General features: G+C 33.6%; 1 pseudogene; it reads right to left on the bottom strand.

Moving 5' to 3' along the window:
- Positions 1-225: 225 nt before the first annotated feature.
- LOC118608328 lies at positions 226-344 on the bottom strand (annotated as a pseudogene).
- Positions 345-15,130: the final 14,786 nt, after the last annotated feature.

The following is a 15,130-nucleotide window of genomic DNA, read 5'->3' as shown; positions in this document are numbered from 1 at the left end:
CCCTGTAGTCTTGATAAACACACTTAATCATTTAAGGAGATTTTCTGAAAATCCCATCAGAATTTATACTTAGATGATTATTTTGTGAATAAAGACAATATTACTCTTTCCTTTCCAATCAATGTCTTTTATTTCATGTTTTTTAAGGCAAGGCGACCCTTGGTTGACCTCACAAAATGCAAGGACCTTGTCAGTTTACAATCTCTTGTTTTTTTTTATTTTTTATGCCTATAGTACCTGGTCTTCCTAAGTGGTCTCCCATCCAAGTACTAACCAGGCCCAGCCCTATTTAGCTTTCGAGATCAGATGGGATTGGGCTTGTTCAGAGTGGCATGGCTGTAGACTGATGTCTTTTATTTCTCTGTCTTACCTGACTGCACTGGCTAGAATGTATAATGTTGAATAGAAGGGTAAAAGTAGACATTCTTTTTCCCATTCTTGATCTTTCATCAATAACTGTGATACCAGCTGTAAGTTTTTTGTAGATACTTTTCATAAAGTTGAGGGAAGCTCCCTTTTCTTCATACTTTGCTGGGAATTTTTATCAGAAATGGATATTGAATTTTTTCAAGTGCTTTTTTCTTGTATTTGTTAAGATGACCATATGGTTTTTCCTTTTTAGTGTGTTACTGTAATGAAATACATTGACTAATTTTGAAATGTTAAACCATCTCTGTCTTCCTAGGGTAAATGTAACTTCATCATTATATATTATTAGCCTCTTTATATATTGATATTGTTGGATTCAATTTACGAAATTTTTTTAGAAAACTTTCGTATAAAGGTAGTGTTGGTCTCTTAGAAAGTATTTTGTTATCAGTTGTTACGAGCTGGGAAATAGTATAGAATTGTTATTGTTTCTTCCTGAAAGTTTTGGTAGAATTCCCCAGTGAAATCATTTGGGTTCTGGTAATTTTTTTTGTGGGAAGGTTTTCTATCTTTTTAAAAACTCTTTTTTTAAAAAAAATTAATTTTCCTTTTTGTTAAAATTCTTTTGTAGGAAAGTTTTTAACTACCAATTCAATTTCATTAATGTGGGGCTATTCAGGTTATCTAATTTTCCTTATATGAGCTTTAGTAGTTTGTTTGTTTGTTTGTTTTTGATGATTTTGCCCATTTCATCTAAATTGTCAGATTTGTGGGCATACGGTTGTTCATAACACTCCATTATTATCTTAATAGTTTGTGGCATCTGTATGATGTTACCTTTCTCATTTCTGATATTAGTAAATGAATGTTTTCTTTCTAATTAATTAATTAATTAATTAGTTTTTAATGGAAAGAATGATTTAATTTCCCCCCCCGCGTCTATCTCCCCCTTCACTCTCTTAGTTTTCTTTATCAGTCTGCTTAGACATTTATCAATTTTATTGATCTTTGCAAATAACCAGCTTTTGGTTTCATTGATTTTTCTCTATTGTTTGCCTGTTTCCTGCAATTGATTTTCACTAAGATATTTTTTATGATGTCCTTTCTTCTGCTTATTTTGGGTTTAATTTGCTCTTCTTTTTCTAGTTTCTTAAAGTTTAAGCTGAGTTCATTGATTTTAGAAGTTTTGCTCTTTTTAATTAAAAATTATTGAGGTGGAGTTGATTAATGTATTAAATGTTTCAAGTGTACAGTTCAATAGTATGTCATATATATATTGCATTGGGTATTCACCACCCAAAGTTAGATTTCCTTCCATCAGCAAATATTTGACCCCTTTTACCCTTATTTACCCTCTACCTTCCTTCCCTCTGATAACCACTAATCCACAGTCCATGTCTATGAGTCTCTGTTTGTCACGTTTGTTTGTTCTTTTCTAATACAAGTGTTTTAGTCCTATAAATTTCCTCATTCTTACTGCTTTAATACTATTCCACAAATTCTCATACATTCTGTTTTCATTTTCATTAAGATTAAAATATATTTTAATTACCGTTCAGATTTATTTTTTGACTCATGGATTATTTAGAAAGGTGTTATTTTGTTTTCAAGTATTTGGAAGTTTTTCCAGATTTCTTTATTATTGATTTCTAATTTAATTTCATTATTGTAAGACCACATATTTTGTACGAATTGAATCTTTTAAATTTTCTTAAGGTTTCTGTTATTGTCTTGAATATGTCTAACTTGATGAATGTTCCATGTACACTTGAAAAAAATGAGCATTCTTCTTTCATTGGGTGGAGTGTTCTATAAGTATCAATTAGGTCAAGTTGGTTTATAGTGTTTCTTAAATTTTCTATACCCTTACTGATTTTTTACTTATCTCGGTGTCGAGGAAGGAGTATTAAAATCTCTAAACAAAGTCATGGAATTGTCTATTTCTCCTTGTAGTTCTAACATTTTTTGCTTCATGATTTTTGAAGCTCTTTTATTAGATGCATAAACATTTAGGAATGTTATTTCTTGATCACTTGAACCCTTTGTCATTATGAAATAAACTTCATTATTCTTAGTAATATTTTTTGCTTTAAAATCTATTTTTATCTGATATTAATAGAAACACCATATTCCTTTTGTCTAAGGTTGCCATGGTATACTCTTTTCTGTGTTTTGTTTTTAACCTATTCATATTTTTATACTTAAAGCATGTTTCTTATAGGCAGCAAATATTGCTTTTTAAAAATACAATTTGACAATTTCTGCCTTTTCACTCATGTTGAGGTCATTTTTATTTAATGTAACTTTATATATGCATAGATTTAAATCTGTCATCTTGCTATTTGTTTTCTGTTTGCTCCATCTGATTTTTGTTCCCTCTTTCCTCTTTTTCTACCTTCCTTTGGACTGTTGAAATAATTTTTATTATTCCATTTTGTTTTTTTAAGATTATTGGCAATAACTCTGTGCTTTTTCATTTTAATGGTGGCTGTTTATCAGACATTATAATGAGGAAAAACTACAAACAACTTTATGTCCATAAAATGACTCCATAGATAAAATGGAGCAATTTCTTGAAAGATACAAACTATCAAATGCATTTTAAAATAAAAAGATAACCTGAATAATATAGTATCTGTTATGGAAATTTAATTTGTATTAAAATCCTTCCAGGCTCAGATGGTTTCACTCACAAATTCTATTAAACTTTTAAGGAAAAAAATAATATTGAATACATACACTCTCTTCCAAAAAATGAAAGAGGGGTGAGAATTTCTCAACTTATAATATGAGGTCAGTGTTACCATAATACCAAAGCCAAGCAAAAATACTACATGGAAAGAAAATCACAGACCAATATTCCTCAACAACATCAAATGAGAATGGTCAGCATGATTGTGTGTTTTTTCCAAATTCAATTATGCAGTTGCATAATAGGTGGAGAGTTGGATTTAACCAGACTTGAAGTTTAGCCATTTGAATAAGAAGTAAGAGAGGGATAAAAGAATTGAGAGCATATGTAGAAGCATTACTATAATGATTGACCATGCAATTTACCCTGAGTAGGGAGGAAAATGAGGACATGAAGAAGAATGAGTAGTAGATTCAATGCGTAGGGCCAAAGTATTGTTAGAGTGGGAGAATAATAAAGAATGAGTTAGAAAAAAGGAGGTGGCAGTTGAAGAATGGGATGCTTGAATTAAAAGAAAAACAGTAGTTTTTTAGTAATTATAAAGTCAATGTTATGGTCATGTGGGTTAGTATGTAAAGTAGGGTTAAGGATAAGATAATTAAAGGAGAATTCAAGGAACTGAGAGCATAGACTATTATAAAGATCATTTATATGAATATTGAAATAACCAAGAAATATGACAGGAATAGTGTTAGAGGGAACGACAGTGAGTCAGGTGCTAAAATCTTCAAGGAGTAAGTATGAATGATCCAGGGGTCAGTGATTCACTGCCCTGAGGTCAGATAGTGGATGATATAATCTGATGACATGTAATTGTATCAAAAGGAAGAGAATGTCCTAGAAGTGACAATGTGAAGGACTTCTCCTCTATCTTCAGGTCTTGTGGTGACAGAGGTATGGGTAAGAAGAAAGCACTATTTAAGAGGATTTCAGGGAGAATAAAGACCTTAGAAGAGAGTTTTATTTTAGTTAAGTGAGAAGATGAAGGGAATATACAGAGAAGTAGTTGCATATATAGGGGAATTTAGTGATGATTGTCCACAAATTCCAGGGAGCATAGTGGAAGGATTTCAGAAGTTGGGGAAAGGTAGGAGATAGGATTATAAAAATGATAGAACTGTGTACACTCAAACTGAGAGATGGCTTTGGAAACCTGTGACTGACATTAGAAAACAGAACCAGTAGAACGTATGCATGTGTATGTCTGTGGGTATGTGGAGAGAGGGAGAGGGAGAAGACAAGAGGGAGAGAGAGAAAGAACAAGGAACTGATCATGCAAATGTGAAGTTATATAAGGACAGACTAAGCAGATCCAAAACTCATAGGGTAGGCAGTCAGAACAGGAAGATTGCAGGAATGTTAGAACCATTGGCACAGATGGAAACTGTTGTTTTCAGGCAGTCAAGAAGATCATGAGCATGATGGAACTCTATAGTCATACCAGCCAAAGGTATGATCCACAGGTGGAAATTGTTCTCAATCCCAGGGAAATTTCAGGTCTGCTTTTGTGCTCTTTCAATGAATTCAATTAGGTCTATCCAGATAATCCAGGAAAAATTCCCTTACTTGAAATCGACTGATTAGGGGTTTTAGTTTCACATGCAAAATATCTTCACGGCACCATCTACATTAGTGTTTGAATAACTATAGACTATAACTTAGTCAAAATGACACATCAAAAAAGTTATCCCAATATTAATTCTTTCAATCCACAAAGATATGATATCCTTCCATTAATTTGTGTCTTCTTCAATTTTTTCATCAATATCTTATAATTTTCAGTGTACATATCTTTCACTTCCTTGGTTAAATATATTCCTAAGTATTTTATTCTTTTTGATGCTATTGTAAATGGGATTTTTTTTCTTAATTTCTTTTTCCGATAGTTCTTCATTAGTGTATAAAAATAGAACTGATTATTGTATATTGCTTTTGTATCCTGCAAGTTTTACTTAATTCACTTGTTGGTTCTAACAGTTTTTTTTGGTAGAGTCTTTGGGTTTCTATATGTAAGAAAACATTGTGCAAATAGAGACAATTTCACTTCTTCCTTTCTGATTTGATGCCTTCAGAGTCAATACAGTCCCTATCAAAATTCTAATGGTATTTTTCACAGAAATAGAAAAAAAAAATCCAAAAATTTGGATGGAATTACAAGACCATGGGTAGCCAAAGCAATCTTGATAAAGAAGAACAAAGATGAAATCATCACATTTCTGACTTTAAATTATACTATAATATACTATATAATATACTATACTATAATTATCAAAATGGTTTTTCACTGGCTTAAAAACAGACATGTAGACTAATAGAACAGAATTAAGAGCCTATAAATAAACCCCACACATATATGGTCAACTACACTTTGACAAGGGTGCCAACAATATACAATGAGGTAGGTCTCTTCAATAGATGGTACTGGGAAAATCGAATATCCACCTGCCAAAGAATAAAATGAGACCCTTATCTTACACCATAGACAAAAATTAACTCAAAATGGATAAAGACTTAAATATAAGACTTGAAACCATAAAACTCCTAGAAGTAAACATAGGGGAAAGCTCTTTGACATTGGTCTTGGCACCGATTTTTTGATCTAGCATCAAAAGTACAGGCAAAAAAAAGCAAAAATAATCAAGTGGGACTATATTAAACTAAGAAGCTTCTGTACAGCAAAACGAACAAAATGAAAAGGCAACCTATGGAACAGGAGAAAATATTTGTAAATCATGTATCTGATAAGGGGGTAATATTCAAGATACATAAGAAATTCCCACAACTTAACACAAAAAGAATCAATCTAATTTAAAAAATTGATAGAAGACTTGAATAGACATTTCTCTGAAGAGGACATACAGATTGCCAAAAGACAGGAAAAGGTGTTCAACATCACTAATTACCAGGGAAATGTAAATCAAATCACTAATGTGATATCACTGCACATCTGTTAGGGTAACTATTATCAAAAAGATAAGATATTAACAACTGTTGGTGAGGATGTGGATAAAAGGGAACCTTTGTACACTGTTGGTGGAAATGTAAATTGGTACAGGCATTATAGAAAAACAGCATGGAGATTCCTCAAGAAATTAAAAATAGAGCTACCATATGACCTAGCAATTCCACTTCTGGGTGTATATCCAAAAGAAATAAAACCACTCTCTTAAAGATACATTTGCTCTTCCATGTTCATTACAGCATTATTCACAATAGCCATAACATGGAAACAACATTGTTTGTCAGTAGATGAATTGATAGAGAAAATGTTTTATATATAATGGAATAGTATTAAGCCATAGAAAGAAGGAAACCCTGCCATTTGCAACAACATGGATGAACTGGAGGACATTATGCTAAGTGAAATAAGCCAGACAGAAATACAAATGGTCTTTCTTTTTCCTCTTATATGGTGAATCTGAAAAAAGTCAAACTAATAGAAGCAGAGAGTAGAATATTGGTTGGCAGGAGCTGGAGGAGGGGGAAATGGGAACATGTTGGTCAAAGGGTACAGTTTCACTTATAAGATAAATATGTTCTGGGCATCTAATGTACAGCATGGTGACTATAGTTAATCATAATGTATACTTGAAATTTGCTAAAAGAGTAAATACTAAGTGTTCTCATCACCAAAAAAGGTAACTATGCATTGTGATAGATCGGTTAATTAGGTTGATTGTGATCATTTCACAATGTATACATACATCAAATCATCATGTTGTATACCTTAAATATATACTTTTAGTTGTCAAAAATTTTGTTAAAAAATTAGATTTCGTGTTGTGTTCTTACCACAAACAAGTTTATAAAAAATAAATGTGAGTCCTAAAAGTGAAAATAACAAATCATAATAAGCAATAAATTTAAACATGTCAAAAATATAATAAAGAATAGCATCGTTTAGAAAAAAATCAACATTAAAAATAGTAATCATGATTGGGTTTTGCTACTTTATCCAATCTTTCTCTGCCTTGTTATTAGGGTGCTGCAACCATTTACATATAATGTGAATAAATACTAAGACAGTTAGCCTTAAATCTAGAATCTTGTTTTCTATTTGTTTCATTTAGTTTTTGTCCCTACCTTTTTTCCTGCCTTCTTCTAGACTGAGTATTTTTTATGATTCCATTTTACCTCTTTTGCTAGCTTGCTTATTAGCTACAACTCTTTGTTTTGTTATTTTATAGGTTGTTTTAGGGTTTATAGTGTAGCTCTTTAACTTACTACAAACAATCTTTAAGTGATGTTATACCACCCCACGGATACTATAAGAACCTTAAAATAATATATTTTTATTTCTTCCCTTTTGGCCTTTGTATTATTGTTATACATTTTCCTTTTAAGTATATTATAAATCCCACAATACATTATTATTTTTTTGTTTCCTGAGTTATCTTTTCACTAGAATTAAATCATAAGAAAAATATTATATATTAATCCATGTAATTACTATTTTCTGTGCTATTCATCCCTTGTGGTTCATTCCATTTGGTTCATTCTATAGTTATACTTGAAACCATTTTCCTTCTTCCTAAAAGATTTTTAAAAATATTTCTTATGGTGCAAGTCAGTTATGAATTAATTTGACATTTGTGTGTCTGAAAAGTCTACATCATCTTCACTTTTAAAAGATATTTTTGTTGGAAAAAGATTTCTAAATTGACAGAACTCTTTCAGTCCTTTAAAGATGTTGCTCAACTATCTATTTGCTTGCATATTTATGATACAAGTCTGTTTTCATTGTTTGCTCCTTTAAATGTAATGTGTCTTCTTTTCCTTTGGCTGTTAACATTTTGTTTCTGCATTTAATATATTTATTTTTTCCCCTCTGGCTGCTTTTAATATTTTCTCTTTATCACTTGTTTTGAGAAAGTTGACTAGCGCATCGGTATATTTCATGTTTCTTAAGGCTCTTCGAGCTTCTGAATCCATGGCTTTATATTTTCCATCAAATTTGGAAAATTTTGACCATGATTTTTTCAAAAATTTTCTGGGCCCACCCTTCACTTTCAAGAACTCCAATTTCATTCATATATATATATATGTATATATATGAATATATACATATGTATATATATGAATATATACATATGTATATATATGAATATATACATATATATATATTTATTTATTTAAAGTTGCCCCAGAGCTCACTCTTGCTCTTTTAACTTTTTAAAATTCTATTTTCCCAATGTATTTAATTTTAGATGATTTCTATTGTTGTGCCTTCAAGTTTACAAATTTATTGTTAACCCATCCGGTGTATTTTTCAACTCAAACATTGTAGTTTTCATCTCTAGAAGTTCAGTTAGGGTCTTTTAAAAAAAATCTTCCATATCTCTAGTAAATTCTTTGATCATATCTAATAATAGTTATAATAATTTTTTTCACGTGCCCTTCTCTGCTAATTGTAACATCTGTATCAGTTATGGAATGGTTTCAAATGAATGGTTATTCTCCTCATTATGGATTGTTTTCTTGATTATTTGCATGTCTGGTAAGTTTTGATTGGATGCCAGACTTTGAATTTCACCTTGTTAGATGTCGCATATATTTGTATTCCTGTAAATGTTCTTGAAGTTTACTCTAGGATACAGTTGCTATTTGGGAAAAGTTTGACCCCTAGAAGTCTTGCTTTTATATTTTATGTAAGTCTGGAATAGTACTCAATCTAGGTCTAATTCTTTCCCATTGCCTAGATAAGACCTTCCTAAGTCCTCTATCCAATGCCTTGTAAATTACGAGTTATCCCCTTCTGACTGGTAGAAACAAGCACTATTTGTGGCCCCATATTAATGTTCCATTCCATTTAATCTTTTTGTATGGGTTTTCCCTGGCTTTGGGTAGTTTTCTCACATGCATGTACTCTTCGGTACTCTGCTTGAAAACTCAAGGGAGAACCTCTGCAGATCATTAGGGGCCTTTTTTGTGCAACTCTTTTCTCTTCGGTACTTTGACCTATAGGCTCTAGCCACTTTAGTGCCTCTGGACTCTCAGCTCCATTTCCTCAGCTCAAAGGATGCTGGGATCTTGGTGAATGCTACCTCATTGTGTCATGATCAGAAAATTCTCTCATAGCAGTAAGTTGGGCAATCTTAGGACTCATTTCCTTTGTTTTCCATTTCTCAGGGATCACTATTTTTCGTTGCTTGATGACTAGTGTCTTGAGAACCCTAGTTTCATAAATTTTGTCTAGAGTTTTTGAGAAAAGGATGTTTCAAGTGGGAGGGTAAATTTGGTACCTGCTACTTCATCTTAGCTGGATGCAGACATATTATCTTATCTAATATTTTTATACAAGAGTGATATTGATATATAATTCCCTGACCATACAATTCATCTTTTTAATGTATACAAATCAATGGTTTTTAGTATAACACAGAGTTGTGCAACCATTAGCATCAATTTTACGACATTTTCATCACCCTAAAAAGAAAGCTCTTCCCCATTAGCAATCACTATACATTCCTCCCCACTTCCTCTTTCCCAGCCCCTGGCAACTATTAATCTACTTTCTGTCTCTATAGATGTACTTATTCTGGCCATTGCATATATGTGGTCTTTTTTGATTGGCTTCTTTATGCAGTATAATATTTCCAAGGTTCATCTGTGTTGTAGCATGTATCGACATTTTATCATTTTTTATTGCCAAATAATATTCCATTGCATGGATATACCACTTTTATCAACTTATCAATTGATTGACATTGGAGTTGTTTTAACTTTTTGGCTGTTATTAATAATGTTGCTATGAATATAAATTTTTGTGTGGTCATATGCTTCTATTTCTCTTGGGTATATGCCTAGAAATGGAATTGCTTGGTTATATGGTAACTCTATGCTAACATTTTGAGACTATGTTATTTAATTTTAATCTTCAAAATTCTGAAAGGAAGGCATTGTCATCTCTATTCTACAGAGAAAACATGGAAATTTAACCAAGTTAAGTTTGTCCAAAGTCACACTACTAGAAAGTAACAAAATTCAAAAACAGGTTTTCCTGGGAAAAAGTCACTTTGATTTACTGTTTTAAAAAAAGTAGATTTATACAATTGTTTTTGAATAGCAATTTGGCAGTATAGGGTCACATTTTTAAACGTGCACACCTATAATCCAGCAGTTTCATATCTAAGAATTTATCTAACCCAAATAATATGACATCTACCAAAATATGTGTACTAGGGTGTTTATTGCAAATTCATTGTAATAAAAACAATTCAAAGAAATAAATAGGCATTAGTAGGGGACTGTATATCCATATGATGTAATACTATGCAATTAAAAACAATGTGATAGAGAAATGCTCAATAAATAGGATTTTATGGACAGTAGTGATCCCATTTGTGAGTAAAAATGAGAAATACATATATGCTTATATATGTACAGAAAATTACTTGAACACACAAAACTATCACTATATGTGAAAAATGGGAATGAAAGGAGAGTACTTTTATTTTTTACTTTATGCTTCTCTGTGCTGTTTTAAGTTTTGATCATGAGTTTGTGTGACTCCTATAAATTTAAAAAGTTATTTAACAATACCAGGTATTCTGACTGCAAATGCAGTGTTTTTTCTCATCCATCTTTGTATCTGCCACCAAGGTCTAGCATTCTGCCTTACATATAATAAGCACTGAAGTAATTGTTGAAAAGCATTCAGGGGAAAAAAAGGATTTTTTTTCCCTTTAAGAAAAGGCTAATTGGTACCATAAAGCAGATTGTAAAAATGGTTGAGAAACTTGTCTCAGGAAAGAAAACTCATTCAAGTGTAATAAAAGTTGATAAGAAAGGGATTAGAGTAAGTTAGACATGGGAAGTTCAGTTGCCAGAGCAACCTCTCCCTGGTTAGAAGGAACCCTTCACTGGAAAGGAGCTGCTGATGCAGGCACTGCTGCCTCCATTGTCTTTGTTTTCATTTAGCTTTGATCATTAGGCAATGAGTAAGCAAGCTAGAAGCACTTCTGGGCTCGGTGTCATAACCACAGCACCAGACATTCTGGGACCTTGGCAAGTAGAGAAGACAGAGTAGATTGGCAGGCAGTGACAGGAGAAGGGAACCTCTGGAGTACAGGGTCCAACATGAAGAAGAGAGATGGCTAAAAGTCCAAGTTTCAGGGTCCAAGAGGATGGGGCTAATTAAGATCTTACTTGCACTGGTTTTGAGAGCCAATTTCGAGTCTGGCGACCAGGAACAGTAGAATTTTCATAGTGGAAATAAGCAAAGAAATTTGAGTAGAAGTTTCTAGATTCCAGGGATTGGTCTGGTTTGAAGAGGATCCACGCCCACAGCTGGAAAATTATGACATGATACAGTTCCTTTTTTAACCTAGAGAGAGAGATTAGGTAAGGTCTAAGTTCGTGAGGGTGGCGGAGTTCAAATTAGCAAATGCCATGGAAGCTACTAGAAGCTCCAAAAGAGTTTGGGGTCTCTCTTAGTTATTGTTAAATCCCCAGTACCTAGAATAATTCTTGATATAGGTATGTATTCCTTAAATATGTATCAAATGAAGGAAGCCAAGTTCTTTAAGGTAAGGATTTCCTCAGACTTATCAGATCATGTCCTTAGGGAAGCAGGCTAATTCTTAACTACAGCCACCAGTGAGAAGAAGCTCCTTATGTATTTTCAGGCTTGGCAGAAGCTGAGAGAGGCTGACTGTGAAGGCTGAAGAGTTTTCATGTTTATTCAGTTCCTACAAATGGGCAGGTGTCTAGCAGGCAGGCTGGCAGCTGGAGCTATGAGTTCTCCTTTAATCTTATCTCAACTCAAATGCTACTTTCTCAGAAAGGCCTTCTCTGACAACTATAGCTAAAATGTCCTTTAATATTTACGAAGTCTTTTCTATCCCATTACTAGGTTTTAGTTTCTTTGTCATCTGAAAATATGTGAGATATTTGTGGGGTTGGTATCTGTGTCCTTCCACTAAAATATGAACTCCACAAAAGCAAGGACTTTTGTCTTATTCATTACTGTTTCAGAACAGTGCAATAATAGGTATTCAATAAATATTTGTTGAAACTAAGGCTAGAGGAACCAATCTAATAAATAGTTAAATGTGAATGTAAGAACTACTTCTCACTTTTTCTCAGAGGAGAAAGAAAAGTTCAAGTTTAATTTACACAGTGATTAAGCAATTGAGTCTAATGACAAAAATATGAGTTTATTCTTGTGTACCTATTTCTTTCATTTTTACTCTAGCCAGTGCATAACTATATCTCATATGTTGCTTATAGGGAGGAGGTATATTCTATTTTAACAGTTTCTTTTGAACCAGAAAAGAATTGCCAATGGAGCTCACATGCTAATCTATGTCTTGCCATGAAAGAAGTACTGTCTTCTGTCTATAGTCAAACCTAATTGTAATCCTAAAGACAGTGCTGCTCAAGAAAGGTCTAAGGGCTTCCAACATCAGAATCACTTATCAAAAATGCATAGTACTGGGCCTAATTCTAGAACCATTAAATCATAATCTGAGGGAAAACCCAGGAACTTACATTTTAAACACACTCTCTAGGTGATTCTTGTCAAGACTATGAAGGGTATGAGATTTTACTCCGCTTGCAAGTTAACAAGTTGGTCTGGCATGCTTTCATGAATGCTGGCAGAAAACATGGAACTCCTGGGTCAGAAACAGGGATGATGATGATGATGATGATGATGATGACGACGACGACGATGATGAGGACCAAGTGATGCAAACACATGCAATAAGTTGTGTTACAGAAAAACACCAAGCTTAGGGAAACTAAATATTTTATAATGGGCAGTAAGGAAAGATTATCTAGAAGGAAAGGTAATCTTTATTCTATGAGACAGAAATAAACCTATCCTTTTTGCTAAAAGGAGATACTATATTTTCTATGTGTGTTCACTGTGCAAACACACTTGAAAAGAGTCTGGAGTTTAGGCAGTCAGGTCTTCTACTCACAAGACATGCAGAGACCCATGGAAGATTATTTCCTAAAAATTGTCATGTCCACTCAAGTTTAGGAATTATTGCCACAGAAATATTTAGCCATGCAGAGTTACCCTTGCATATTCGAACCTGTTAGGTACTGGTAAATGTTCTACCCTTCTTTGCTCTTCCAAGCCTGATACAGCCTCTCTCCTCTAGCCATGTTTCCTTAGGTAATACTATTATTCCCTTCAAAGTAACCCTTTTCTGTGTAAAATAGATACACAAGCTGGCTCACAGAGACTTGTGACTCCCACTAAAGGGTCTGTTTGAAAAAGTTGGAAATACCTAGAAAGAGAGCATGTAACAGTGAGAAAGGGCTTAATCATTTATTTATTGGCTAAACAAATATTTATTGAACACTGTGCCAGGCACTGAGGCTATTAAGGTTCATTCATTCAATACATATTTTGGAACTGCCTGTTATGTGCCAGGTACAAGTTAGAGTAGATTTTAAAGAAATGAAAATACTATCATTCCACTCAAGTAGGTTAATAAAGGAGACAGTTGTGAAAAAAAATTCTGCTTAAAGAGAGTAAAGGAGGGCAGGGAAGGGTGAGGCATGGCAGAGAAGGAAAAGGAGGGAAAGCTTCACCACAGAGAAGATGATTGTATTGAATATTGAATCATATGTATGATTCTTTCAGGTAAATAGGGGATTCCAATCAGAAGGAAGAACATGTCCAAAATTGCAGTGACATGGAATGAAATGGTGTGTTTAGGAAAATCCAAGTAGTTTGGTCTAGGTGGCATGTGAGGTGTAAAAGGGAAAATGAAATGATACCAGAAGGATACGCAGGGTTTTACCTACTGTACCGAGAAAGCTGTGTATATCTTAGAGGCAATGGGACCTCACTGAAAGGCAAACTGGGAATTATAAAATTATATTTCCACTTTAGCAAAACACAGCATGGCAAAAAAAAAATTATTAACAGGAGTTTACCAAGTACGTTCAGCAGAGAGTATTGAGAGTGGTCCATGGAAAGAATAGTATGTGAAAAGTGACAGAGGTGTAAATATGGTATATTTTGGGAACACCGAGTAGCTCGATATGGCCAAAATGTCAGTGTTTGGATGGTGATGAGAGGATGATAAGGCTACAAAGGTCATCGGGATGGCAGAAAATGAAGGGTATTGTAGGGAGGCACTGTCATGAGGTGACTTAAGACCATGGATGCTGGAGCCACACAGCCAGCATTTGAATCCCATTTCTTCAGTTTACCAGCTGTGTGGTTTTCAGAAAATTATTGAACCTCCCTCATCTCAGTTTCCTCATATGTAAAATAAGGATAATTACAACTACCTCAAAGGTTTGAAGCAGAAATCATTCAATGTGTAAAAATAAATTAGAATGTTCTCAGTATTTGGTAAGTATCACATAAATGTTAGCTACTCTTAATATCACAGACCATGTTAAGAAATTTGAACTTAAATTTTTTTGTTGTTGCAATCATGAGGTCTCCAGTGGCCTTTGAATAGAGAGAATATACACAAAGCGGTGTTTTAGGAAAACTGACTCAGTGGCAGTGTAGGGAGGATGGCTAGTATGCGAAAGACTAAAGGCATGGAGCCCTGTTAGGAGAATATTTCAGAAATCCAGGAGAAAAAATGAGAGCTTGACTAAAGGCAGTGACAATAAGATAGAGAGAAAGGGACACACATGAGAAAGAATTTGGAGGCAAATCGAAAAACTTGGCAAGAGCTGAGTAAGGTGAATGAAAGGAAGGTTCATTTTTAGTTAGGGGTCCCAGGTCAATTCCATGTTTGGATGTGCCATATCATCTTTTCCCAACTTATGCCATCTCTTCCTGGTCTTGTACAGAGTGACTGCCCCACTATTATATTTCCTTGCTTTTCTAAAAGTGTTCTCCAGCCTCAGGCCCTTCAGCATGAAAGAGGAGTTAAAAAAAAATACACCATCTAAGATTTCCTGGGAAAGCTGATAGAATAAAGCTGACCTACAGACTCTTACTCAATCCCTTACCATGGCTGCCAAATACCTAACAAAATAAACAAAGATAAATCATAATTTAAAAATTAACAATTTCAACAGCAGCAACCAAAGAAGAAAAAGAGTAAAACTTCAAAATATAAATTTCGAAAAGTGGCAGCCAAG

The sequence above is a fragment of the Rousettus aegyptiacus genome, unplaced genomic scaffold, assembly GCF_014176215.1.
Source record: "Rousettus aegyptiacus isolate mRouAeg1 unplaced genomic scaffold, mRouAeg1.p scaffold_m13_p_9, whole genome shotgun sequence".
In the NCBI taxonomy this organism is placed as follows: Eukaryota; Metazoa; Chordata; class Mammalia; order Chiroptera; family Pteropodidae; genus Rousettus; species Rousettus aegyptiacus.
The sequence above is the reverse complement of the archived record's forward strand: the minus strand, read 5'-3'. Positions and strand labels throughout refer to the sequence as shown.